Source organism: Ovis aries, chromosome 11 (assembly GCF_016772045.2).
Source record: "Ovis aries strain OAR_USU_Benz2616 breed Rambouillet chromosome 11, ARS-UI_Ramb_v3.0, whole genome shotgun sequence".
NCBI classification, from domain to species: Eukaryota; Metazoa; Chordata; class Mammalia; order Artiodactyla; family Bovidae; genus Ovis; species Ovis aries.
In genome coordinates, this window is record NC_056064.1 from 29,012,114 (window position 1) to 29,039,051 (window position 26,938).

At 47.9% G+C, this 26,938-nt stretch overlaps 1 protein-coding gene across 4 annotated transcripts in view; it reads right to left on the reverse strand.

Moving 5' to 3' along the window:
- GAS7 (growth arrest specific 7) overlaps positions 1 to 26,938 on the reverse strand; it is a 204,568-nt gene that overhangs the window by 160,227 nt on the left and 17,403 nt on the right. For 2 of the 4 annotated variants that reach the window (XM_012185726.5, XM_060395427.1), the window contains exon 1: positions 1 to 26,938. This exon is cut by the window's left edge and continues 13,880 nt beyond it; it is cut by the window's right edge and continues 17,403 nt beyond it. The exons of the other annotated variants lie outside the window; for them this stretch is intronic. The gene's annotated coding sequence lies outside the window, so the exon portion shown is untranslated. 4 annotated transcript variants of the gene reach the window in all.

Genomic DNA, 26,938 nt, shown 5'->3' on the forward strand with positions numbered 1-26,938 from the left:
GAATAATGCTTTAGAAGACTCTTGAGAGTCCCCTGGACTGGAAGGAGATCAAACCAGTCAATCCTAAAGGACATAACCCTGAATATTCATGGGAAGGACTGATGGATGCTGAAGCTCCAATAGTTTTGCCATCTGATGTGAAGAGCCGACTCATTGGAAAAGACCCTGATGCTGGGAAAGACTGAGGGCAGGAGGAGAAGGTGCAACAGAGGATGAGAATGGTTTGACAGCATCACTGATGCAATGGACATGAATTTGAGAAAACTCCAGGAAATACTGAAGGACAGAGGAGGCTGGCGGGCTACAGTCCTTGGGGTCACAAAGAGTCGGACATCACTTGGTGACTGAACAATAGATACATCTACTCACATAAAAAGACATTTAACATATATTAAGTTTAAAGAAAAAAGGCAACTTGCAAAACTGCATATATCATATGATTAAAAGGGAGAAAAAAAGAAGACTGTTCTTTCTTTCCCAGGAGGATGGAAAAGGTGGGTGAATGGTGACAGGTTGATGGGAGTGGGGTCAGGGTGATGCTGGGAACAAGGCCGGTTGAGGGGTCCACTGAGGGTGAAAGCCAGTGGAGAACCTAGACAAACTCCTGCTTGGCCTTCTTCTGGACCAGCCTTAAAGGACTAGGAAACATCCAGAAAACACTCAGCTAGAGGGCTTCCCTGATCACTCAATGGGTAAAGAATCTGCTTGCAATGCAGGAGACACAGGGAACTCAGGTTCAATCCCTGGGTCAGGACTCCACCCCCCTACTCCAGAGGAGGAAATAACTACCCACTCCAGTATTCTTGCCTGAATGAACAGAGGAGAAAGGGTTGCAAAGAGTCGGACATGACTGAAGCTACTTAGCATGCATGCCCCCTGCTTTATTTATTAATACTTCCCCTCACACCCCTTCTCCCACTCCTGACGCTTCACCTCAATTCCCATCAGGGAGTCAGAGGGGCCTGGACCAGGTGGAAGCAGTGAGCTCCCAGACTCTGCCCGCTGAGGATGCTGCTAGTCTGCGGCCTGGTCTGGCACTCATGTGACACCTGCTGTCCTCTCAGTACTTACTTTGCACTATCAGTTGTATCCGACTGTCTGTGACCCCATGGACTGAAGCCCACCAGACTCCCCTCCATGGGATTCTCCAGGCAAGAGTACTGGCATGGGTTGCCACTTCCTTCTCCAGGAGATCTTCCCAACCCAGGGATCAAACCCAGGTCTCCTGCATTGGTAGGTGGATTCTTTACCACTGCGCCCTTCAGAGCAGCGCCCTAAGCTGCAGGGGACCTACAGCAGGCGCTGAGCCTGGCAACACTACTCAGTTTCCCTGACCCCAACTTGCCAGCAATGACCCGACCTAGTGACTCAGGGAGGGCATGGCTTAAACAGGTCTTTCCCGCCAATGGGGAGCCACTTCCCAGGCAGAGAAAAGTGCAGGCAGGCCTTGAAGATACAGTGGGTTCAGTCTCCACAACAAAGTCCATCATGAGAGATCTTTTTTTTTTTTTTTTTGGTTTTCCAGTGTGTGTAAAAGATGTTTACACTCTAGTCTATTAAGTGTGCAATAGTATTATATCTGGGAAAAAAATACATACGTTAATTTAAAGATGCTTCATTGCTAATGCTAACCATCATCTGACAATGCAGGGTATCCACAAACCTTTTTTTTTTTTTAAATGCAGTATCTTCAAAGTGCAATAACATAAGGTGCACCCGCATCTCCTTCCTTCAACTCTCCGGGTCTGCCTCCTGGGGAACTCCTTGGAGTTCAGGGAGAAAACCCAGAAATGGGACTTGCCTGGTGGTACAGTGGCTAAGATGTTGAGCTTCCATTCCAAGGGAGGGGGCACAGGTTCGATTCTCAGTCGAGGAAGTACGGGCCCACGTGCTGCAAGATGCGGCCAGAAAAGAAAACCCAGGAACAATAAATGGGTGCGAGGGAGGAGAGGAAAAGAACGTGGGTGTGCGCACACACCCACAAGATCGCCTCTCATTCCTGAACAGCCCACAGAATCTGGGGAAGCTGCTTGCTGGTCGAACAGCAGCCCTATTTTGAGGGTCAGGACCAATCCCGGGGGGGTGGTGTGGGGAGAGAACATGATCTGGAACCAACAGATCCTGACCCCCTTTCCCAGTGAGAGCAGACTGGCCAGAGCCCCACTTCTGGGTTCAAACCCCTGCCAGGCACCTTCCCTAAGCTGAGTGATCCTTCTGTAACCACACTGGGTCTCATACGGTTGGCTGGACACAGCACCAGAGCCCGAGCGGCATCTAGATCCAAGCGAGTGCACACTGCTGACCAGCCTGGCAACCTTGGGTGAGTCACCCTGTGCCTAGAACCGAATGTCCTCTGCAGGGAGAGGTTGCAAGCAGACAGAGGTTGGTAAGTCCTGGCTGGCATACTGTGTTGCTGGCTGTTGTTTCCAGTCTCAATCAATTACCAACATTACAGAATGGGGTGATTTCAAATTTCCAGCTGGGCAAAGGTTCCCCACAATTGGCCAAGGCTGCCTGTTGCCAGTGGCATGTTGTTCCTCGGAGCCCAACGATCCACCTGGTGCCTGGCATCTGAATCCATCAACCCCACTCGAGATGATGCAACGTTCCGTGACTGTGGGTGTCTTTCTGCTCTGAATGCTGGGGTTAGCTAAGAAGCAGGGACTCAGGGAGCCTTGGAAAGAAGGCATCACTGGGCCCTCCCTTCCCCTCCATAAGCCCCTTTCTAGACCCAGCTCCAGTTTACATCAGGGGGACTCCTGGTTTCTCTGAAGGTACCACACAGACTTTTTGCAAAGTCTGCAGCTGGGCGCTGCTGGGGCCTGGCAGTGGGGGGTGGGTGGGCTCCTGCTACCGGCTCTGTGGTCTGGAGGAAACCTGGGCTTGAGGTACTGCATGAAAGGCTCACTTTTTCTTTATTCCAGAACTTTCGTCATCAACAGCTCCATCCAGCTTTCTGGAAGCATTTCAACTGTCGGCTCATAGAGGGACGGGCTTCCCAGACGACGCTAGTGGTAAAGAACCCACCAGCTGATGCAGGAGACTTAAGAGACATCAGTTCGATCCCTGGGTCGGAAAGATCTCCTGGAGGAGGGCACAGCAACCCACTCCAGTACTCCTGCCTGGAGACTCCCACGGACAGAAGAGCCTGGCAGGTACAGGCCACGGAGTCACAAAGAGCAGGACACGACTTAGCACACACACAGAGGGCCAGACTCAGGGCTGGAGGACACACCACTTACTTGAAAACTTTGACTTTAAAGACACTAACCTGACCCCAGGAAACACTGGACCTAGGCAGAAAAGCCCTTTAAGCCCAGAGCTCTGACCAGATTCCCCTCCAAGACCTGAACCGCCCCCACCACCACCCTTCCCCGAAGCCCCTGAGACTGGGCAAGTTCCCACAGGCTGAGCAGACCAGGACAAAGAGCCCTGAGCAAATGCTGGAACCCCGAGCCTCTCCCTGGAAACAGGGATGAAACCCGAGAACCACACAAAGATCTGAGCGATTCCAGGACCACCTCCGGGGCCACATAAGCTCTCAATGGAGCACACACACACACTGAGTCAGGGTTCTAAACATCTGGGGCTTAGGTAACCCTTGGCTCTGGGGCATTCAGCTTGGGTGGACTGCCAGAAACAGCCGAGCCGGAGGGGGATTCGGGTCCAGTTTCCAGGGAGCCAGGCCAGGCCTGGGAGCCCAGCACATGGCCCTGGCCTGGCCGGGGTCCCGGGTCCCCCCATGAGGCCGTGCGTGCCTCCCCCTGGCCCACACCCGCGATTCCGGGGCGGCTCCACCGCCCAGCCCACACGTGGGAGGCAGAGGCCTCGGTGCTCCAGGATTCCATTCTGCGGTGGAGGCTTTGAGAGGAAATAATTCCCTAATCCCTTTCCTAAATCAAGGCCAAGAAACAACTTGTGCAGAGTCCCCCAGACGACTGCTGCCCTCTGTCACTGCATTTACCTCTTGGCTAAGGAGCCGCTGAGGAAGGGGCTCGGGGTGACATATGACAGGGGGGCTCCTTGTGCTCACAGACCCACACTTGATGCACTCAGCTCTGATTTTCAGGCCACGGATGATGGAATTCCAGAGTGAACCGAGGCCAAGTGCCTCCCCTAATCCCTCTTAAGCGGGCCAGAATATAAAACTCCGTGTTTCGTGACTTATATTTAATCAACAGCATCATCTGCCGCCTATTTTCACTCACAGGGAAAGTGTTCATCAAAATCTTGTTTAAAATTCCAACAAAGGGCATCTTTTAACATAAATGGTCCTTGACTGATTTGATTTCTCCCTCTGCGCAACCATCATACATGAGATGTTTCCTTGCCCAATGACTTAAATACTTAACATAGTTAAAAGATGTCTTGATGACAAAAGTGCCGAGCCCATAAGACAGAGAGAGGACAGTCTTTCCAACCAACAGTGTGGGACTAGAGTGTGTGCGTGTTAGTTGCTTAGCTGTGTCCGTACCCTGTGCAAAAGAAGGAAACTGACATCTTTATCTCATCATTTACAAAAATTAACTCAAAAGAGATCTAAGTTTCAAAGGTAAGAGCTACAGCTATAAAACTCATAGAAGAAAATACAGTGTAAATCTTCATGACGTTGGATCAGACGTCAGTCTCTCCAATAGAAGCACAAGGGACAACGGCGGGGGGGAATGTCATCAAAATTTTAAATTTTTTATGTTTCAAAGGACACTCTCAAGAGAGTGAAAAGACAATCCACAGAATGGGAGAAAGTTTCTGTAAATCATGTATCTGATAAAGGACTTCAATCTGGAGTAATATGAACACTCACAACTCCATAATAAAAAGATATCTGTTATTTAACTCAATATGAGGGGCAAAAGCTTTGACAAGACCTTTCTCCAGAGAAGATATATGAATAGCCTATAAGTACTTGAAAAGATCTTCAACATCATTAGCATTCAGGGAAATGCAAATCAAAACCACAAGATGCCACTTCACACCCACTAGAACAGCTGTAATCAAATAGATAACAACAAGTGTTGGCAGGGATGGGAAGACCCTCATACAGAGGAATGAAAACTGCGCCCCAGCTTTGGAAACTCCTCAGGCAGTTCCTCAGAAGGTTAAGCACCGTTACCATCGAATCCAGCAATTCTGGATTCCCTATCTTCAACCCCACCCACTCTACATGCATCTGTATACATGCTCGCATGCACACACAGATAATCACCTCACATCATCGAATCCCTTGTCCACACAGCCATGACTCAGCCTCCCCATGGTATCACATTGGAAGAAACATCACTCAGGTGACCAAAAACTGCTATAAAAGCAACTTGATCTTTACTGAGTCTCTTCTTAAAAGGAGGAAAAGGGGTCCATTCACAGCACAGAACAAAACTTAAAACCTTCACTTCTTCTCTTTCAATCTGACTTGCAGGAGTCAGCCAAAAACCACATCTTCCTCCTGCTTCAGAAAACTTTAAATTCCTCCCGTGTCCCCATGGCTTGGGTCTTTCTCCCCAGCAGACATTTTTCTCCAAAGACAGACCAAGAGACGCTCACACACACATCCTCAAGATCAGCCCTTCCTCTTTTCTTCTTGAAACTAGCTTTCCAGATTGCTCTAACTCTGCCCCTCCCTGCCCATCACTCAGACTGGATCTCCACAATGAAGGCAAGGAACTGGGTTGGCCAGACTTCTCCTAAACTAATAAAAGTGGGGGTGGGGGGTGGCTAGGAACATTCCATCACACCCTGCTGGTTTACGTTTGTTTATATTTCCAACTTTGCCTTTTAAGATTATTTTTAACTTGTGCTCTCCCATCTCCACGTGGAGGGAACGAGCTGGACAGTGCAGGCATGATGCTGTTTTCTTTGCTGTCCATCCACAGTTCTGGTACCACCCTCCGAGCTCCCTGCCCCACTAGCACACATAAAAGAGGCTCAGCACTGGGGGTGGAGATGGGGGTGCCCACCAGCCAGGGTGGGGGAAGGCGTCTGCACTGCTCAGAGCTGCCTGTCTCAGCTCTGGGAAGGAAATAAGTTCCCAGAAGAAGATCAAAGGAAGGAGCACCAGCAGAAAACCACGGGGGAAGACCTGAAGCCGTAACATTTGAGGAGAGATAAGACTTTTTCTGGTTCGGAGTTGGAGGGAGAGTTGAAAGGGCAAAGACGTAAATTAGTAACTTGGCCCCAGAGGAGCATGCGGTGGCTGCAGCCGGGGCAGCACAACGGGCTGTCTGCAGGAAGACTAGATGCCTGGAATTAAAGCAGATGCCTTCCAAGCGCGGTCTGTCTTTTACTAATCACGATATCACCCGTGGCAGAGTATCTTGTGACTACAGCCAACTGTAACCTGGGGCAGGGCGCCAACTTGCTCATCTTCCTTTGCAAATGAACCTCCCATGACCCATGGGAGGCAGGGGGCTTCCTCCGTGGATCTGATCAAACTGTGTTTCTAAGCTTGGCCTTGGAAGGGGATTTCTTCTGGGGACGTCCAAACCCCTCGGTGATTTATCTTCATTTCTTGGTCCAGCCAGAGGTTTGGAGAGTTGCTGGGGGTCCTCGAGGTTTCTCTCAACTCAGCACAATGATGCTGTGGGAAATGTGGGCCAGAGTTCCCATCTCAGGAGAGAGGAGCTTGACACATTTCCTTCTCACGGGAAAAGCCAAGGAGCTATCTCTAAGACGAGGCTAGCAATTCATCAACAAATCCCATCAGCGCCTCCTTAGACATGGACCCCAAGTTGAACACTCGTCACCACCTCCATGTATCATCCCAGACTGGATCACCATCCCCTCAGGTCCGCCCACCTCAACTCACAACTGGCCTCAATTCATCAGGCAGCCAGAGAGACCCTCTAGGACGCAAAGCGCTTTCAAGTCACTCACAGTTCACAACCTACCCCCTCATCCCCAAGGACTTCCCTTCATACTGGGAAAAAAAATAGAGACAGCACCTATGATAGGTCATCAACCTTTCTTGACCTACTAGGACTCAAATTCCCTCCTCCTGCCAGCTCACCCAACTCAGGGCATGTCTATCCTTCCCCAGATCTCCATGTGGCTCGTTCCCCATCTTCATTTCTTTCTCTGCTCAAATGTCACCTCGGAAAGGCCTCTGCTGACCACTCCACTTAAAGTAAACCTCCCCACATCCTCCTCACTCTCCACCCCCTCCCCCTGCTTTACAGACCTTCATATTATGTATCACTTAGCTGACACATGTGTGAAGGTGTGTGTGTATCAGGATGTCAGCTCCCCTGTGAAGTGAACTGGTCTACTCCACTGACAGCTGTATCCCCAGTGTCTGGAACAATTCTTGGCACGTTGCTCCATAAATATTTGCTGGAGGAATGACTGAATGGACACGTGAATTCCTCGTTGACGGTCCAATAAGGAACATGGTGACGCCCCTCATTTTGCACTTTTGTCACTGTTTAGACGAGAAAACATTTAAACAAATGTAGAGGAAAGAACTACTGATTCATTGTGATCCTTCCAACTCACTAACAAGAAAGGGAGGGAAAGCAGAATTATGTCCACATGACAGACAAGGAAACACAGATGCGAGCTATTGTTAAAGGGAAAAGGGAAGCATACAGGCTGGTCCAAGGTCAGATTTGTAACCGAGAACCAAACTAGAGCCGGAATCTGGCTTTTCAGACACTCTGTCCTACACTCTTTCCATTGAGTTGTCTCTGATCTCAACACTGTCCTGCTAGAAAATCTATTAATATCATTAATGGTATTAAACTTTCAAAAAGGCTTTTAAAATCTATGAGTATCTTGAGAGATGCTGATAAGGCATCATTTGATAAAATTCCACATCTATTTGTGGCTCCAAAAATACCTCTTCTTGGTGTTAGGAGCAGCCTGATCGTATACTCTCCATGAGGACAGAGAAAAACACACATTAAAAAGATATTAAAATGCTAAATAGAAAAATATAATACATGCTATCTAAAAGCCAATGGCCAGGATTAGAGAGTTAGGAGGACACCCCAGAAGAATTCCCATTAAAGATAGAACATGATTATTTATTAACAGCCTTCTGGAGTCATATATCATCAATAACCAATTTAAAAATATAATTAAATTTCATTCACAATAACAAGAAGAAATAGAAGCTTCCTAGGAATGGACTTAACACAAGGAATACACAATCCTGATATGAAGAAGCCATTTATGGAGGGGACAGACCGAAACTTAATTATGTGGAGATATTATGTCCGTGGATAGCGTCCAGAACTGTGAAAAGGTCTCAAGACTTCTTACCCTGCAACCAGGAGCAAAGTGAGACCCTTGACACCCTTGATTCAATATAATCCTTGCAATTAGTAACCCTCTACAAAGAAGGTCAGTAGGTTTCTTAGTCAGTCAGTCATGTTTGACTCTTTGTGACCCCACAGACCGTAGTCCACCAGGCTCCTCTGTCCATGGGATTTTTCAGGCAAGAATACTGGAATGGGTTGCCATTTCTTTCTCCAGGGGATATTCCTAACCAAGGAATCGAACCTGAATCTCCTCCACTGTAGGTGGATTCTTTACCACCGAGCCACCGGGGAGGTCCACAAAGACCCTTCAAGGAAGAGGCACAGATCAAACTATTTCCCTAACTTTAGATCATTCTGACTCCCAAATGTGCCGTCTGCCCATCAGCTCAGCCAGCCTTCTGTTGGTGTCATGGATTTCTAACGGGTCACCTTGGCGAGGCTGAACTTCAGCTCTCAGAACCCATTTTCCTGCATGTTCTGGTCAGGGAGGACCACAGGGAAAGTCCTGGGAGGTCGGAGGGTAAAAGAGAAGTGACAGTCACCTTGCAGTTCACACATCTCGTAGGTGATGCACCGACATGTCATAGACACGAAGCAGCAGCCAGACCGCAACTCTCCACCGCCTACACCGTTCTCCTACATCAGCAACTGGCCCACCACCCCCCTCCAGGTCCTCCTTCAGCTTCTAGGACTCCTGGATCAGGTGCGTGTTACAGTTTGAGTCGGTGAGTGTGGAGGAAAAAGGAGCCCGTTGGAGAGGGCTCAGGCCCTAGCCCTAGCCCTACGCTGCCCTGCCAGGGCTAGGAACAGTCAGGGCCCCAGCCAGGTGGTAGATTCCACACTCCGACAGCTTGGAGGAAGAAGACTGAGCGTGGTCAACCAGCAGCCCACCAAGATGTGATCATAAGACTCCCAACAGCTGAGGGGGGTGAGGCTGGTGATTGGCTCCATTTGGGGCCCTGTGTCAAGCTGAGGAATCTGCGGCTGGGCCCATTCACACTCCTCACTGCCCCTAAAATAGAGCCAGGAGCGTGTCCTGACCATGGCTGCCAAAATGCTCATCAAATGTGCACAGAAGACGGACAGCCCTCTGCTGCTTACGGGCAGTGCTGGGCCCAGGGGCTGAACCATCCCCAGCTGAAAGAGAATGAGCGCTCGCAGCATGCCAGACCTCAGGATACACTTGGTGGTTTTGAACCCATCAGACCGGAGTGAATCCCATAAGCTGTGAAATCAGCCTCAAGGTGGCCAATCTCTGCAGGACCCCTGATATCAGATAAGAGAGGGTCTGGGAAATGACTATGTAAATTGATATCTATGGACATTGAATTTCTAAGAAAACATATAGACTTTCAACTAGAAGAAAACTATACAGCAGATACAACTTTTGGGAGCAACAGCCCCTGCCTCTCTTGACCTGAATCCTCTGGATATCAAATCCCTAATCAGAGACAAGCATGGGGGGAGGCTAGGGGAAAGCACACGACAGAAGCCACTTGGTACCAAAGACACGGAGTGTTTTCTGTAGATGCATAGCAAGGTCTCAAAAAGGAGTTCTCAACCATGGCTGGGCCATTCCTCCAAGATGGCACAAGAAAGACTGGCTGTCCCAGGCAGAGGGTGGGAAACCATAGGAAAAAAAAACGCATCCCACCCCTGGCGGACAGCATCGCTCAGCTCAAGTCTGCAAACACCCTGGTGTCCAGAGCCATCTGCCAGCGGCATGGAGACAGGTATTGGTGAAGACACTATGTGGGGCTTCCCATAAGCTGTGATATCAGCCTCAAGGTAACCAACAGTTGGTCCAGTAGTTGGGAATCCACCTGCCAACGCAGGGGACGCAGGTTGGATCCCTGGGACAACTAGGCCTGTGCGCCACAACTACTGAAGCCTGTGAGCCTAGAGTCTGTGCTCCGCGAGAAGAGAAGCCACCGCAATGAAGAGCAGCCCCCACTCACCACACTAGAGAAACGCCCACGAGCAGGGTCAAATGGGATTCTCCAGGTCAGAATACTGGAGTGGGTAGCCCTTCCCTTCTCCAGGGGATCTTCCCAACCCAGGGATCAAACTCTGGTCTCCCGCATTGTGGGCGGATTCTTTACCAGCTGAACCACAAGGGAAGCCCAAGAATAATGGAGTGGGTAGCCTATCCCTTCTCCAGCAGATCTTCCCAACCCAGGGATCGAACACAGGTCTCCCACATTGCAGGCAGAATCTCTACCAGCTGAGTCACAAGGGAAGCCCAATAAAGACCCAGCACAGCCAAATATAAGTAAATGAAATTTTTGAAAAAGAACGCTCCAGTGTACATGCAAAGGCGAGAAAACAAACTGTGTTTCAGAGAAGCACTGGGAATGGGATGCAGAAAGGACAGAACCCCCAGGTTTCCCTGGAGAGAGTCATGCTCAGGTTGGTCCAAAGAAAAGGTGCCCAGGCAAGTGTAGGCAGCACCTAAGACCAGAAGGGCCCCTAATCCCATCATTAGAAAATGTAGTTAAAGGAGGAGGTGGCGGGGGCTGGGGAGAAACCTTCAAGGTCCTAAAACCAGATGCTGAAGCCCCACCTTGGCCTTGGCAGTCTGTCATATATGCAGCATTGAGGTTAAGCAGAGTCAGGTCCCCAGGATCAGGTTCCAAGTTGCTACAGGTGCGGCAGCCTAATTGTTGGCCTGGTCCTGGTGTGGGGAAAAGGGGTACCCATGGGTCCTTGGTTCCTGCCAAGAACACCATCACTCCTGCAGCTGGGCAGACAGAATGGCTGGGTCAGGGCAAGCAGCCGGGGAGTCACTGAGCGACCAGGGCTCAGGGAGAGGGGGCATGACGGCAATGCTCCCTCAGACCCCCAGAAATGAGGGCTATCTCCCAGCACTCAGAGGGGCATAATCCTAGAGCAAAGCCCAGGGGCTCAGTGAGGTGGAGAGACACATTATTTTGTCTCCGTGGGGCTAAGAGCAACCACCTCAACGATGAAACTTGCTCCTGCTGATCCAAAGGCAGGAGCTTTGTGGGAAGGATCCAGGGCATGAGCCACACATCCTTTGAATCAACAGGTTTTGTGACCAAAACCAGTATCAAACAGAAAGAATGGATAAGAAATGGAATGTTCTACCCAGCCCAGCCCACCTCCCGGGTCAACCCAAGAAAAGATGCCCCAGGACCAGGTCCTGGCTGAGTCTCCCACACTGTGACGGACCTTCATATCTTTTCTTACAAAGCAAAATCCTCTCAAAAGACAGAAAGCGAGTTCTCCAGGGCCCTGCTACTCAAAGTGTGGGCCATGGACAAGCATCACTAGGAACTTGCCTGAAATGCAGACTCCCAGGCCCTCCCGGGGGGCCTCTGAGACCCCTGTTCTGCACTGATGCACTGCAGCTGGAACCTGACCACCTCAGAATGTAACAGGCTACATCACTATCAGGGGATGATGGCTTAAAATAGGGCACTCCTTTCCTGCAGCGAGACGGTAAAAATTCCTTACTTTAGGACCTACTATTTCAGAATCTGTGCTCCTTTGGGCATGCTAAATTGAGATTTACCTATTAAATAAAAAATTTCAAAAAGCTAAGAGGAAATCCAAAAGCCCTCTTCAAATGCTGAGTCACCCAGTTTACATTTTTTGTTAATGGCAATATTCTTATTCATACCTTCCCAATTCGCTTAACAACATTTGAAAGTATTTTGTTCATTCTGCTTGCACAAGGTCCTCTATGTGTCTGGATGTTGGCTCATGAATAGTTGTTTTCATGATTTCAAGCAAAGCCAAGCAGTTAAGTTTGGGGTTTTTTGGGGGGTGGGGTGGGGGGAGAGGCATGTATATGTCCCTGTGTTTAATCACAGTGAAGTATAAATACATAGCTGCGTCTCTAAAACTTGCAAAAATTTCCAGACAACATCAATTAGGTAGATTCTTAAAACACTCAGACAAAAGGAAACATCCTGAAAGTTTCTGTAAACGACGTTTGATCCCAGCTGAACCTATCTAGCAGCTTGGAATTTACAAGCTATTAAAATAACAGGAACATCCTTCTATTTCCTCTTAGAGCTCAAAGTGAGACTCTAAGATCAGCCAAGCACGGTAAAGAAACCTCACACATAAACACAGAAAACACACTCGTAAAAATATACTGGGTAAACTGCCTTTGTACACACAGGATGGGGTCGGGGGTACACACAGCCACCTCCTCCCTCGTGCCAAAGATCCAACCACAGTTTTATCAAAGCATGCCCAAACTAAGCTCCAACTCTAACTAACTCGATGATTTCAAAAAGAAAACCAGAGTACCTTTATCTAGACTTTAAAAAGAGTGTGAGCACTGCCAAGAGCTGGAAATAAAAGAACACAGAATTCTGCATCAAAGAGTCTGAATGCTCAGTCTGTGCTTGACCAACATCCACTTCCTAACCTGGAGCAAATCACAAATGACACGCCTCCCAAGTCCTGGGCTGAAAAAGCAGGAGGATGGGAGGGGTCACTGCTCACCCAAGTTCACGGTCCCACCATGAGTTACAAGTGAGAACACAATAGAACTTCAAGCTCCTGCAAACCTTAATTATTGCCAACAGTAGGCACTGTTGACTGAGCAGCTCAGGAAAGAGTCAGGATCACCTGTTTTAGGCTTTTTTTTTTTAATGTCTTAGGTGCATCTTGGTTTTGGGGGAGTCACTTTTGTGGGATGGGAGTGGCTCTGTTGGTTCGGATTAACCTAGGTCCTTCTCTACACCAGTCTTCTGGTGACTCTTTTCTGCTGGTCATGAATCACCGTTGGTGGCCTGGAGGAACCACAAACCAATCTCCTGCTGCAGAAGGCTGGCACGTGGCACGTCAGCTTCAACAGAAGAGGGGCCATTTTTAAGGGCAAGCCATATCCCATCTCAGAGAACTTCAGATACTGCCAAAGATGGAAGCAGCAGGTTATCTTTTTACAGCCTTCCATAAATAACATTTAAGGACTAGAGGTTAAAGAGCTGGGAATAGGTTGGCAGTTCCTTAAGAAGTTAAGCCCAGACTCACCATGTGACCCCACAATTCCACTCCTGAGTAATACAGCCAAGAGAAAATGAAAACTGGCCACACAAAAATGTGCACACAAACTGTGTACCAGCATTCTTCAAAACAGCCCCAAATCAAAAACAACCACCCATCAACTGTCCATCAACTGAAGGATGGATACATAAGATGTTCTCTATTCACAGTGGAATATTATTCAGCCATAAAAAGGAACGGACTGCTGACACACGCTACAACACCGACGAACCCTGAAGACATCGTGCTGAAAAAAGGCCAAACACGGAAAGGCACATGGTATGTAATTCCATGTATATGAAATGCCGAACACAGGCAAAGCCATAGAGATGGTGGTCAGGAATGAGGGAGGGGAGAAGAAGGGGGTAACTGTGAATGGATAGAGGGTTTCTTTTGGGGGTGACAGCAATGTCCTAGGGTTAAATAGTGAATATACACTGAAGTGCATACTTGAAAAGGGTGAATTCTATTGTATGTGAATTATATCTCAATTTTTAAAATGTACTATAAAAACAAAGAGCTAGGAATAGTGATCTGTCAACTCATTAAGAGGCACAGGGCAGCCTTAACAGGGGTTACTCACTTCACTACAGCCCAAGAGAAAATCAGGGGTGACATGGACAGCTGACATCATCTTACCTTCAACCCCACGTGTTCTTGCCTACGGTTTAACTTTTTCTTTCCCTTTCTCCCTCCCACCCCTTCCCCCTCCCCCTCTTGAATCTGACTTTTCCTTCCTTTCTCTGTTTTTTTCTTTCTTTCTCTTAACTGGTTTATATCCTTAAGGAAAAATAAAATGAATGACTGAACAAAGTTCAAGTGGTAGTGGGCTTTTTCTCTTTTTTTTTGCAATCAGAAGATATATTCCGTCAAATTATTAGGCACGTTATGCTCAAGGAGTTGAAGACAAGCATAAAAATCTCAGGAGGTAATCAGAAACTGTAAACAGTGACAATATATCAGAAAAAGAGGACACCTGAAATGTGAAAACCGAAAAAATATAGCAACTAAAACAAAGAACGGGTAAATTTAAAGCGGATTAAAGGTCAACCCCTGGGTCAGGAAGATCCCCTGGAGAAGGAAATGGCAACCCACTCCAGTATTCTTGCCTGAAGAATCCCGCAGACAGAGGAGCCTGGTGGGCTACAGTCCATAGGATCGCAAAGAGTTAGACACAACTGAAGCTACTTTTAGCACACATGCAAAATGTAATAGAAAAAAAAGAAAAGAATTATCTCACTGATCTCTATCTCTTCACACTGTCTTTTCTCTATGAATGTCTATCCCTGTGTTTAAAAAATAACTTTCCTTTCATACAGTAGTTAACATGTGCCTGTGAAAGGCAGCATCCTGGGGTCGTTTGGAGCATAACTTGGGGGAGTGGCTGTTGGGCTTTAATCCAGCCACTGTGATGACTACAGAAGAGCTATTTTACTCCTAGGCCTCAGTTTCCTTGCCTGTAAAATGGGGACAATGGTAGAAACTACTTCATGAAGTCACTGTGAGGATTAGAGGAGTCAGAACAACACCTGGCACGTAGCAAGTACTCTACGAGTGCTTGCTAAATAAGAAAATGAAAGAAAAAAACTCATCAGTGAGGGCTGGCTCTGAGCTTCCCCAGACCTGACGGGTGAGCCCTCTTCCTAATGCAAGACTTCTTCCAAAGATTGTTTTCTAACTGCAAGACTAACACATGTTCATTATTCCTTGGTGAGACTTTTCCTGATTAAATATTCTGCTACATCATTCAGTGGCGGCATAGCATTTGCTTACAGGAAGATACTGTGTATATATGTTAAATAGAAGCTTCCAGTTTTGACTTTTTACTTGTGACATCCTCTTTCTTTCCCTTTTGCTAACAGGACAAGAGATCATTGCTGCCTTCCAGGATGGAAGGGAAAGAGAGCCAAGACTTTCAGTAACCCACAAGTTTAAGCCAAAAGGGGTGGGGAGGGGGTAGGGGTAGGGGTGTATAAATGCCTATTACTTGGTGGAGTTCAGGGATGACTTGCTCCAGGGGCTCACACAGTGTCAACAGGGCGCCATTTCTCCCCTCTGATTGGCCGTCCTCTGCAGGTAGCACCTCCGCAATTTAGGAGGCAATTGGTAACTTCCTCCCAGCTTAGCAACTTACCTTGTTTGGATAAGCCCCACCAGGACTACAGGACTACCCCAACTACAGGGTTGGGGATAAAGAGAAGAGGGGTGAGTCCCCTCAAAAGATGAGGCATAGACTATCATAATAGGCGGGGTAAACCCAAATCTATAGCAACACACTTTGGAAAGCAATCAGCTGCCCAAAGAGATTTTATCAGGAAACAATTATGTGCTCAGCACTAGCTAAGACATCCTGGTGGGATACAAGAGGATGGATAACAATACCCTGAGTTTCTGTGATTTCACTTCGCAGTGCAGAGGTGGTTTCACGTATGTTGATCTCTTAACCCTTACAGCTCTCATTATTGTTAGCTTAATTTTACACCTGACAAAATCAGGTCCACCTAGACCGAGTGACTCAGTCAAGGTCACACAGTCAAGATGTAAACTCAAGTATCAACTCCTCAACTCTCAGCGCCCAGGTACAAGAGATCATATTAAAAATCACAGAAGAAGGGCTTCCCTGGCTGTCCCGTGGTTAAGACTCTGCACTTCCACTGCAGGGGGTACAGGTTTGATCCCTTGTCTGGGAACTAAGATCCCGAACTGCGGCCAAAATAAATAAATTAGTAATTTTAAAGTTAAAAAAAAAAAATCACAGAAAAAAGATAGTCCCTGCCTTCAAGGACCTCTCTCTCTTAACATATGTGCTTTAACAGTGCCAGTTCAGGGAGGTGTATGTCAGATGCCTCTCACATACTTTCCAAGATGCTACTGCTCTGTGATGCTCCAAGCCACCTGGACAATATCTTCATTACAGTTGAAAAAAGATGTTTATTGCACTGTGTTCTGGGAAACCTACCCTGTAGAAGCGTTTCATAAAAGGGGCACCACCATCAACCCCTACCTAAGCCATACAGACATAAACACCCCTAAAACTCATCTCCACAAAGCTTCATGGAACCTCCAGTCCTAAATCCTACCTACCACTGACTCTTCAAGATGAGAAAACATTGATGTAAGAAGTTCTCCTCTTCCTCCACCTCCCTTTCCCCAACACTCTTCCTTCTGATACCTGTGCCCTCCTAAAGCCCCCCAGCTGCACCCTATTCAAAACCAGAGAATCCTAGTACCTGTTCATACTGAAGTGTAAATTATTGCTGCGCTTCAAAAAGCCACCTCTGTGAAAAAGGCAGCCTCCAAATAGATGTTAACTCAAGCCAATTTCTCTGGCTCACTTTCTGCTGCGATCTCAAGGATCCCAATTGATCTCAAAGATCAGTTTGGATCATAGGTTCTTTCCACTTTCTTCTCCCTGGTGGGACCTCTCTTTCCTTTCTCCCTGCCCCCAAAACTGTTCCACTTGGTCCTTTTCAGTTCAGAAGCAGCCTTCAGAGAACCTGAAGGTTAAACCACAAAGCAGTGGCTTATGGTTTCCAGCAACTCACCAGAGAGCTTAAAAATAGCACAATGCTTAAGCCCTGCCTCCAGGGGATGCTGGTTTAATTCCTGAGGCTGGAACAATATTTTTTCAAATGACAATCATGTTAACAGATAACACTAATTGCCTAATTACTCCGTGGTGGTGGTGGTGGTGGCGGTGGTTTAGTTGCTAAGTCGTGTCTGACTACCAGCAACTCCATGGACTGTAGCCTGCCAGGCTCCTCTGTCCATGGGATTTTCCAGGCAAGAATATTGGAGTGGGTTGCCATTTCCTTCTCTAGGAGAATCTTCCTTACCCAGGGATCAAACCCGGGTCTCCTGCATTGCAGGCGGATTCTTTACCAACGGAGCTACCAGGGAAGCCCAATTACTCCATGCTGGGCATAATTTTAAGGTTCATGGCTACTGACTCACTAGAACTTTAATACAACCCTATGAGATGGGTATTAAAATGGTCTCATTTCCAGATGAGAAACCTGAGATACAACAAGGTTAAGTAACCTGCCTGTGGTCCCACAGCTATTATGTGGCAGCAGAACCCTGCACTGGGGACCATTATCTTCCACAGCCATGGCTAAGCATCATCTGGAGTTGAGATTCCATGGAATAACCTCTCCCACCAGGAACTGACTTAGGCTCAGCTCACTTCACAGCCTTCCCCTTCCTGGCCCTTGTATTTCATGTACCACAAGCCAGTCTAGACACTGGGTTCTTGACCTTTGACCTGGCCGGCTGCTTCTCCACTCTGAGTTGAGTTTTCCTTCTTGTTCAGTACAACCTAGGCTCTGCCACGTCCTTCCTCTCTCGCCATCTCTTTTGTTTTGTTTCGGCCATACTGTGCAACTTGTGGGATCTTAGTTCCTTGACCAGGGATTGAACATGCACCCTCAGCAGTAAAAGCACCAAGTCCTACCCCTGGACCGCTGGAGACATCCCTCTCCATCTCTTTTTGATATGTAATCGTATTTCCCTAGTAAGTAGACTTCCCAGACTTCCTGGGTGGCTCAGTGGTTAAGAACTCGCCTGCCAATGCAGGAGACTAGGGTTCGATCCCTGGGTTGGGAAAATCCCCTGGAGGAGAAAATGGCAACCCACTCCAGTATTCTTGCCTGGAGAATCCCATGGACAGAGGAAGCTGGCAGGCTACGGTCCATGGGGTGGCAAGGAGTCAGACACGACTTAGCAACCGAATAACAAGAGTGGACTTGCCAGCTACCTCCAGCCCAGGGAGGTCCTTCTGGCTCACCCTACCTCCTAGACCCACAATCCCTCCAAGGTGCCTCTGCTCCACCCAGCCCCTTGACAACACGACCCACAGGACCCCCTCTGCCATGTTTCCTGACTTAAAAGCAAGCTGAGGAAGATCTCTATGTTCAAGATCCACACACTCTGTATTTGCATTTTATCTCATATCAGTTTCCAGGCTCTCTTCTGAATTCTCCAAGAATTCTCCAAGAGGGTTTTAAATGTCCTTCTCCAAAAGCAAGTAAGTGCCATTTTAACATGAGACAAAGGTCTGGAAAACACCTCTGGGCTGGTGACTCTCCACCTACATGCTGGCATCTGCACTGGCCCTTCTCTCTGCTCTGTGCACTGGGAGGCCAGCCTGTGTGAACTGCAGCTAAGGACTCCCCTGTCCACTGGTTCACAAGGCGGGGGTCAGCCAGCTGGGGAGACAGGTGGGAGGTGAGGGTTCAGGAGGAGAACGAGATCTGGGGATTTCCACCTGCTCCCTCTCTGCGGGCTGTGGTTGGCTGCAGCATCTTTCCATCAGTTTGCCCCTCCAGCTACAGACCTCTCTCCAGCTTCCTGTCACCACTCCTTTCCCTTGCCTCCCAGGGCCTGCTTCACCATCCCCTAGTCCACCTACATCTCTGGGAAAAGTCCCTTCTTTAAACTCCTCACTGCCTCCACAATTAAGAGGTTTCTTTGCCCTCCACACTCTGATGGATACACCTTTCAGTGGTGTAATTCAGACACAGCTGTCACTGAGGACAGGTTTCTTGGAAGAACATTCTGGTGACCACCTTCCCTCCCCCCAGCCCCCAACCAATAGCTCCTTTACAAAATGACAGCTGATAAGACACACAACTAAGTGAGGATGTGGGTGACCTCACTTCCCCCCTCCCCCAATACAGCCCACTCTTTGTCACAAGGCCACATGCGTGCAGCTGTGTGATCAGACAGATGGGGCCCGAGGAGGAGGAGGAAATACTGGGTGGGCCAAAAAGTTCGTTCAGGTTTTTCCATCAGATGTTATGGAAAAACCCTAATGGACTGTTTGGCCAACCCAATACCCACCACTTACAAGCCTGCAGCAAAACCAGAATCCTTGCCCACAGATGGTGGGACAAGACCTGAAGCTCTAAAATGCAAGATAAGCCAAACTTGCAGTTGACCAGGGAAATTTTTTTTTTAATCCCTTTTTGTCAACTGCCCTGAGAACCTCCACGCCTGCGCCAGCACCCTCGCCTGACAATACAAGGACCAGTCTGACACTAGCATGGGGAACTCAAAGCCATACTTCCTCTAGCAGCTGCTGGTCAAATCTCTTTATGAATCTACTAATGATTTTGAGTCCTTCTGCTAGACTGACACTCACTGGAAGCAAAGTTCTATAACTGGAAATGATTAGAAGATAAGGCTTCGAGTGACAAGCTTCAAATTTTCACTCCTCCACCTGGTTTTCGGATTTCTTAACATATCAGCATTTCCTTGTTGGAAAGTCTCATAGGATATGCCATTCAATTAATGGCAGACACCTTGGAATCATACTGTTACAGGAATATACTCTTGGTACCCCCGCCAATCAACTGGACTCCTTCCCTCATGGGCCCCCCACCCTCAAATTAAAAGTCATCCTTAGACATGTTAACGGGAGGGGGAACCGTAATGGCCTGTAAGTATCTTAAAAGGTGAACAGCATCATTAGTCATCAGGAAGATGCAAATTAAAACCACAGTGAGATTCTAGAGTAGAAAAAAAAAAATCAGAGCCAAGGTTGCTTCTGGTGGGTGAGGGTGAGGGCCAAGAGAGGAAGGGGCCTGTGGGTGACAGTCATGTTCTGGAACTTGATAGGGTCTGGGGCTACACAGGTGTAGGCAGTTGTCAAAACTCAACAAATGACTCTTACAATATACGCACTTGACAGTATGCAAATTTAACCTCAAAAGAATAAAACAACTGCCAACATCATACTGTGGTTATTGCTACTAACCATCTCAGTATGCTGAGGTGTTTAGGGTGAGGCGTATGCTGTTCTCAGCTTACTTGGAAACGCTTTCCTCAAAAAATAGCTTTTGGATGGTCACAAACCACAAATAAGACCCGGAACATCCTTGCCATCCAAAATATAATTCCCTTCCGCCCATTGTGGAGTATGTGTGCACACTCAGTTGCATCGGACTGTTTGCGACCCCATGGACTGTAGCCCGCCAGACTCCTCTGTCCATGGAATTTTCCACCCAAAAACCCGGGAGTGGGTTGCCATTTCCCCCTCCCCCCAGGGGGTCTTCCTGACTCAGGGATGGAACCCACATCTCCTGCATTGGCAGGCGGATTCTTTACCACTGCGCCACCTGGGAAGCCCACCCATTGTGGATATAAAGTTTAATTCATATGTGATTTGTGTGGTTAAAACTTAATAATTAAAAGCTCCTTCCCCAAACTATTTGTGGATGAGGCTGCCAGTGAGGCCTAGCAGTGAGGGTGAGGGGTTACAGGAAATGCAAATATGACTAAAGCCATGCTAAGATGACTGTGTTTGACCCAAAAGGATGCAAAAATCAGAAGAAAATTCTAATCATCCTATAACCTGCAAACCTCATCTCAAACACTGTCTGGGGTGTGCCTAGTGCTTAATGGGCTTCCCAAGTGGCTCAGTGGCAAAGAATCTGCCTACCAGTGCAGTAGATGTGGGTTTGAGCCCTAGGTCAAAAAGACGCCCTAGAGAAGGAAATGGCAACCAGCTCCAGTATTCTTCCCTGGGAAATCTCATGGACAGAGGAGCCTGGCCGGCTACAGTCCATGCAAAGTGCCGAATACAGCTGTGCAGGCGCACACAGTGTGCTTAATGCTGCCTAGTTGAGAGCCCCAAGTCTCAAGGACCCTGAGCTGCAGTCTCAGAGCTCAGTGAGGCTGCCCTGGTCTTCTGGTTTCCCTCCCATCTTCCCCATGGCTGAACCTTCTCCTTTGAGGTTGGTTTCCTCCTCACCCCCTTTAGGGTGTCTCTGGGCCCTACCCCTGGCCTGCTTCTCTATCCACCAAACTCCCCAGGCGACCTCATTCAGAACAGCAGCTTGAGGACCATCTACACCAGAAAGACTTCAAAGTCACAACAGTAGCCAACTTCTCGCCTGAATTCAAGCATCCTCTTTCCAAACGCCTACTCACTATCATGACTCGACTATACATAGGAATCTGAAACTTGACATGCCCAAACTCTTGATATCCTCCCAATATCCACGACTTCCAGTCCTCACCTTCTCATTTAATACCAGCTCCTTCCATCTAGCCACTTAAGCAAAAACCTTGACATCATCTTTAAGCTCTCTTCAAACCTTACACATCCAATCCATCACCAAATCCCACTGGCTTTGCCTTCAAACTACAGCCAAAATCCAACTATACAAACCTGGTCAAAGCCGTCATCACCTCTCACTTGTGTTGCTGTGATGATGTCTTTACTCATCTCCTTCTTTTCACTCTCTCCCCCCATTGCATCTACATCCCCCACACCCATTCTTAAAGCAGCAGAAAACAGAAAAGCAGGCCTTCCCCAGTGGCTGAGTGGTAAAGAACCCGCCTGCCAATGCAGGAGACACGGGCTCAATCTTTGGTCTGGGAAGATCCCAGGTGCCTCGGAGCAACTAGGCCCGTGTACCACAAGAGCCTGTGCTCTAGAGCCTGGGAGCCACAACTAGTGAGCCTGTGCTCCGCCTTAACTGAAGCTTGCACGCCCTGGAGCCCATGCTCCATAAGAGAAGCCACGGCAATGAGAAGTCCAAACACCACAACTAGAGAGCGCTCCCACTCGCCACAACTGGGAGAAAAGCTCGTGTAGCAGTGGAGATCAGCACAGTCAAAAATAAACAAATAAAATGGGGGAAAAATAAACAAATCAGGTCAACTCAAATCTCTACTTAACAGTTCCCCCTAGAACCCCAAAGTAAAAATTAGGACCTCCTGAGGGTCTCCAAGGTCCGCGTGCCCTGGTGCCCTTCCCCTCCAATACTCCCTAGCCCAAATCCAGCTCCTCACCTGGCCCAGCCACACTGATCTTGCTGCTCTGAATTCAAAGTATGCTCAGGCCACAGGGCCTTTGCACTGGCTAGAACAGTCTTCTCCCAGAAATCCAAAGTCTTACTCCCTCTTCCAGAGGCTTTTGCTCAAATGTCCTTCCTTGCCCATCCCGTTCACATCTTCTTAGTCACTACACAGCTCAGTTTTGTTTATGGTCTGCTGCCTTCAGTGAGTGAGTGAGTGAAGCTGCTCAGTTGTGTCCGACTCTTTGTGACCCCATGGACACTAAAATGCAAACTCCATGATGCCCTGAACTCATCTTGTTAACACGCCTAAGGATTCCAGTGGGGAGGAAGTGCCATTTAACTATACTGAGTTGTTCTGTCACCTTGGGAAAGACCTGTAAGCTTAAAAATTCCACCTCCCCAACAATACATGTACACACATTCCTGAACAACTCAAAGGCAGTGGCACTTTCTGTAGTTGAGCATGAACCCTACCAGTTCATGTGGTTTCTAAGCTCAGCAATTTGCCCAGCCAAGCACATGGCTCTCCTAAATGCCAGGCATGGTTTTTCCCTCTGCAGCTTCACCTGAGCCATGAAGAACCTAGGCTCCATGGAGCTCTGAGCTCTATTCATGGAAAACCCTAAATCTCCCTTCATCCCTTAAATCAGAATCTTTTCCTTCTTCGACTTGGAAGAAAATCAGAGGTGTTAAAACTGAACATCTTGACCCAATTTCCTCCAGGCACGCTCTCCCCATGAGCTCTCTCACTCCAAAACACTCATCCCCCCTGCAAGACCCATCGGAGCCAGACTTCTCAGCGACTTCATCCAACCCAGCATGCCGACAGTGACCCCAGAACCCTGTTCCAAATGGCAACGTCATTGAGAGCTGGCTCCAAGGCTGTCACCAGGAATGACAACAGGTCCTTAAATCAGCTCCACTGGTAGCAAATGAGGAACACACCAAGGTAGCAGAGTATCAGCTTTCCTTGAGCCATCTCTAAAGTTTGTTGAGAAAAGAGGAATCTATACTGACTGAGTAATAGGGAAGGCCACCTGCAACTCCAACAGAACTTCTTCTAGACTTGGAAATTCTAAGATGTCCAAAAAAAAAAAAAAAGATCTCCAAAATGAATGGGGTCTAACTGCACAAGCATTGATTTCCCATCTCCTCAAATAAGTGCTGCCACACGGTTTTTATCCAATGTAAAACCTCCCTGCTGCTGCAAGCAGGGAGCCAACTGCCCCTCCAGCTGGCTGTGTATCCAGAGCAAGTTCCATAACCTCTCTAAGCCTTTGTAGATTTGAGAAACAGAATTCACCTTGCCAGGCTGTTGAGAAGACACACGAAAACTTCCGTGTGGAAGCCCCCTGCAACCACTGTAGGACTAAACAAAGTTCTTATCATGTAGATTCAACACCACTTATGTCCAGAATCTCTGAAGGACACCATGTGCAAGCGCAGGGGATAGAAATAAACAAGAGGACCATCACCCTTGCCTTCAAGAAGCTTAAACTTCAGTTGGGAAAACAACACGCAGGACTGCAGAAGATGTAGCATTTGCAAAGTAAAACACCATGAAAAGCGTAACCTCCATCTGCGGCTTTCCTCCAAGTGTCCCTTGGGTCTGCTTATTTGGATTCTAATATCTGCCTAAGTATCCATCAAACCGGCTACTTTCTAGACTGCAAAAGGCCTCAAAACTGCCTGTAAATGGAGTCTCTAAAGCCAAGGCCAAGGAAACGGCAGGGATGTCTCAGCCCATGTTCTACCACTGGGTCCAGTGGCTGACTTCACCCCATCACCCAGCCAGTTCTGCTAACTGCCAGCTTCTGCCACCCACCACCCTCCCTTTCCAAGGATGCCCATATTGCATCCATCTTCTTATTCACATCCAGCACATCACTGGCAGAAGACCACCTCCTACATCCCTAGCCAGCTGAAGAAAGAGGAAATGAGAAGAAAGGAAAAGGGAATCCACAGGCAGCCATTAGCAAAAAAAAAAAAAAAAAAGAGGAAGCAGAGGGAAAAACGGAAAGTGAGAAAAAGCATAGGAAAAAATGAGGAACATCAGTGACTCTCATTTGACATCTGACTTCCTAGCCTGGAAAAGGCTTAAACTCATATTCTACGACGTGTGCCTCATACAACATTCTGGCTGAGTAAGGAAAGCTGAGAATCCTATACCCATTTTGGAAATGAGCAAACTGAGGCTTGACACAATCTCAGAAATGGAGTACGAACAGAGCACCAGGACTCTGCCTTCTCATTTTACAATGCTTTTGCTACCAGAGGTAACTTATGCATTCTGGACAGAAAATTAAAGAGCATTTGGAAGCAGAACCAGAGACAGTAGTAGTGAATGGTACTAGTCACGACAGCCAAAATGTGGAAACAACCCACAAGACCATCAGCTGATGATATGCAAACGTGGTGAATCCTTATGATGTAATATTATTCAGCCATGAAAAAGAATGAAGTCCTGACACATGCTGAAACATGGATGAACCACAAAGACATCAAGATAAGTGAAATAAACGAGACACAAGAAGAGCACACGTTGCTCGGTTCCACTGATTCCACAGACAGAAAAGAGATGAGTGGTTGGCAGGGACTGGGGAGTGTAGGGGGATGGGAAATGACTGCTTAATGGGCACAAGGCTTCTTAAGGGAATTATGAGAATGTTCTGGAACAGGACAGCAGTGGCTGCCCAACACTGCAAATGTATTAAATGCCACTGAACTGTATATTTTAAAATGGTAAAGTGTGATGTGGTATGTGAGTTTAACCACAAACTTTTTTTTAAAGGCAGTCAGGGATAAAAACAAAAATGAGAAAACCAGATGCAAAGGAAGAGGAAGATAAAGGAGTCAAAAATTCCCAGGCAAGTCATGAGTTTCTCCAAATAAAGGGACCCTCTCCACACATCAGACCAGCCAAGCTGCGCTATATAGAAGCAGACCTCTCCTCTTACACTGAGGAGGTGAGGGTGCCTTCATCAGGGGGCTGCAGACAAGGGGCCACCAGCAGCAGCCTGAGGGGGAAAACAGGCCAGTGATCAGGGACAGTGGGAGCTCGGAGGCACAGGGTGGCTTTCCTGCAGAAAAGACCCCAGCTGACCCCACCAGGAAATGCCAAGCATTCACCTGTCTGCCCTTTATATTGATGGCTCCGATGGTAAAGAATCTGCCCGCAAGGCAGGAGACCTGGGCTCAATCCCTGGGTCAGGAAGATGCCCTGGAGAAGGGAATGGCAACTCACTCCAGTGTTCTTGCCTGGGAAACCCCATGGATGGGGAGCCTGATGGGCTACAGTGCAAGAGTCGGATACGACTGAGAGACTAACACCTTCACTTCACCTTTATACTGACAGAGTCGCTGATTTCCTAAACATGAGTAAGTCCCCAGCTCTGGACCAGCCACTGTCATCGGTGTCAGGCATGCTGCAGTAAGCAAATCCCTGGCCTCACTGGGTTAACCCTTGGGAAGGTCGCAGCACTCAAACTCATTGACTGACATGACCCAGCTGAATATAATCTGTGGCTCAGCCCACCGAGAGTAAAGAAAAACTAATAAATGAACTCTCCTCTGATTTTTTCATACATTTTAATCACCTTTGGTGGCTGGGTAGAGATTAGAGAGACAGGGGACACAGAGCAGGAAGCCACCTTGTGCGGTGAGCCTGAAGCAGAGAGCTGAACACAGAAAACCAGTGATTTTAATGCAAACTTCTGGATTTAGACCCAGAGTGAGTTATGTGACTTTCAGGCCATTGTTTCAGACAGAATTCATCCAAAAGACATTTCAGCTTCTACATGAGCCCTCATGTGTGCTGGGTTTTAGGAACCCTACAGCAAACAAACTGATGCACAGCTCTGTCCTCATGGGGCTCATACTCTAGTGTAGGATCTGAAACATATCATGTGTTCACAAGGGGACACATGTGAAGGAGAAAACCAGGACAACCGCCACGTCCAAAGTGTTGATCCCATATGTTGTTGTTCAGTAGCTCAGATGTATCTGACTCCTTGCAATCCCATGGACACTAGCACATCAGGCTTCCCCGTCCTTCACCACTTCCTGGAGTTTGCTCAAACTCACGTCTATTGAGTCAGCGATGCCATCCAACCATCTCATCCTCTGTCGTCCCCTTCTCCTCCTGCCCCTCAATATTCCCCAGCATCACGGTCTTTTCCAATGAGTCGGCTCTTCACATTAGGTGGCCAAAGTACTGGAGCTTGTTTCAGCATCAGTCATTCCAATGAACATTCAGGGTTGATTTCCTTTAGGATTGACTGGTTTGACCTCCTTGCTGTCCAAAAAACTCTTGAGTCTTCTCCAGCACCACAGTTCAAAGGCAACAATTCTTTGGTGCTCAGTCTTGTTATATGTCAATCCCACACAGAATTACATAAATAAGTCTCCCACCCAAATATAGGTTTAGGGCCCTACAGGAGTCAGCTCCAGTGGCCAGAACTGCAGGCCGAGGGCCTTAAACAGCAGAAATCTATTGTTCTGGAGGGTTGAAGTTCAAGATCAAGGTGTCAGCCGGGCTGGTTTCTCCAGAGGCCTGTCTCCTTGGATTGCAGACAGCTGTCTCCTTCCTGAGCTTTCCCCTTTGTGTCTGTGTCCTGACCTCCTCTTCTTCTAAAGTCACTCTACTGACTTCACTTCACTCATCACCTTTTTTTTTAAAAAAAAATTTTATTGTTATCTGGCAAGCTCTCACTTCAAATTCTTTAGTTCATCTGTCTACCCAACTGGTCATCCAACAGTTACCCAGCCAAATCTCACGGATGCCAAGCACTGTGTCAAGCTGGGCATCACAGAGATTCAGGACAATGCAGGCGCACATTGTCTGCACCGGAGGAG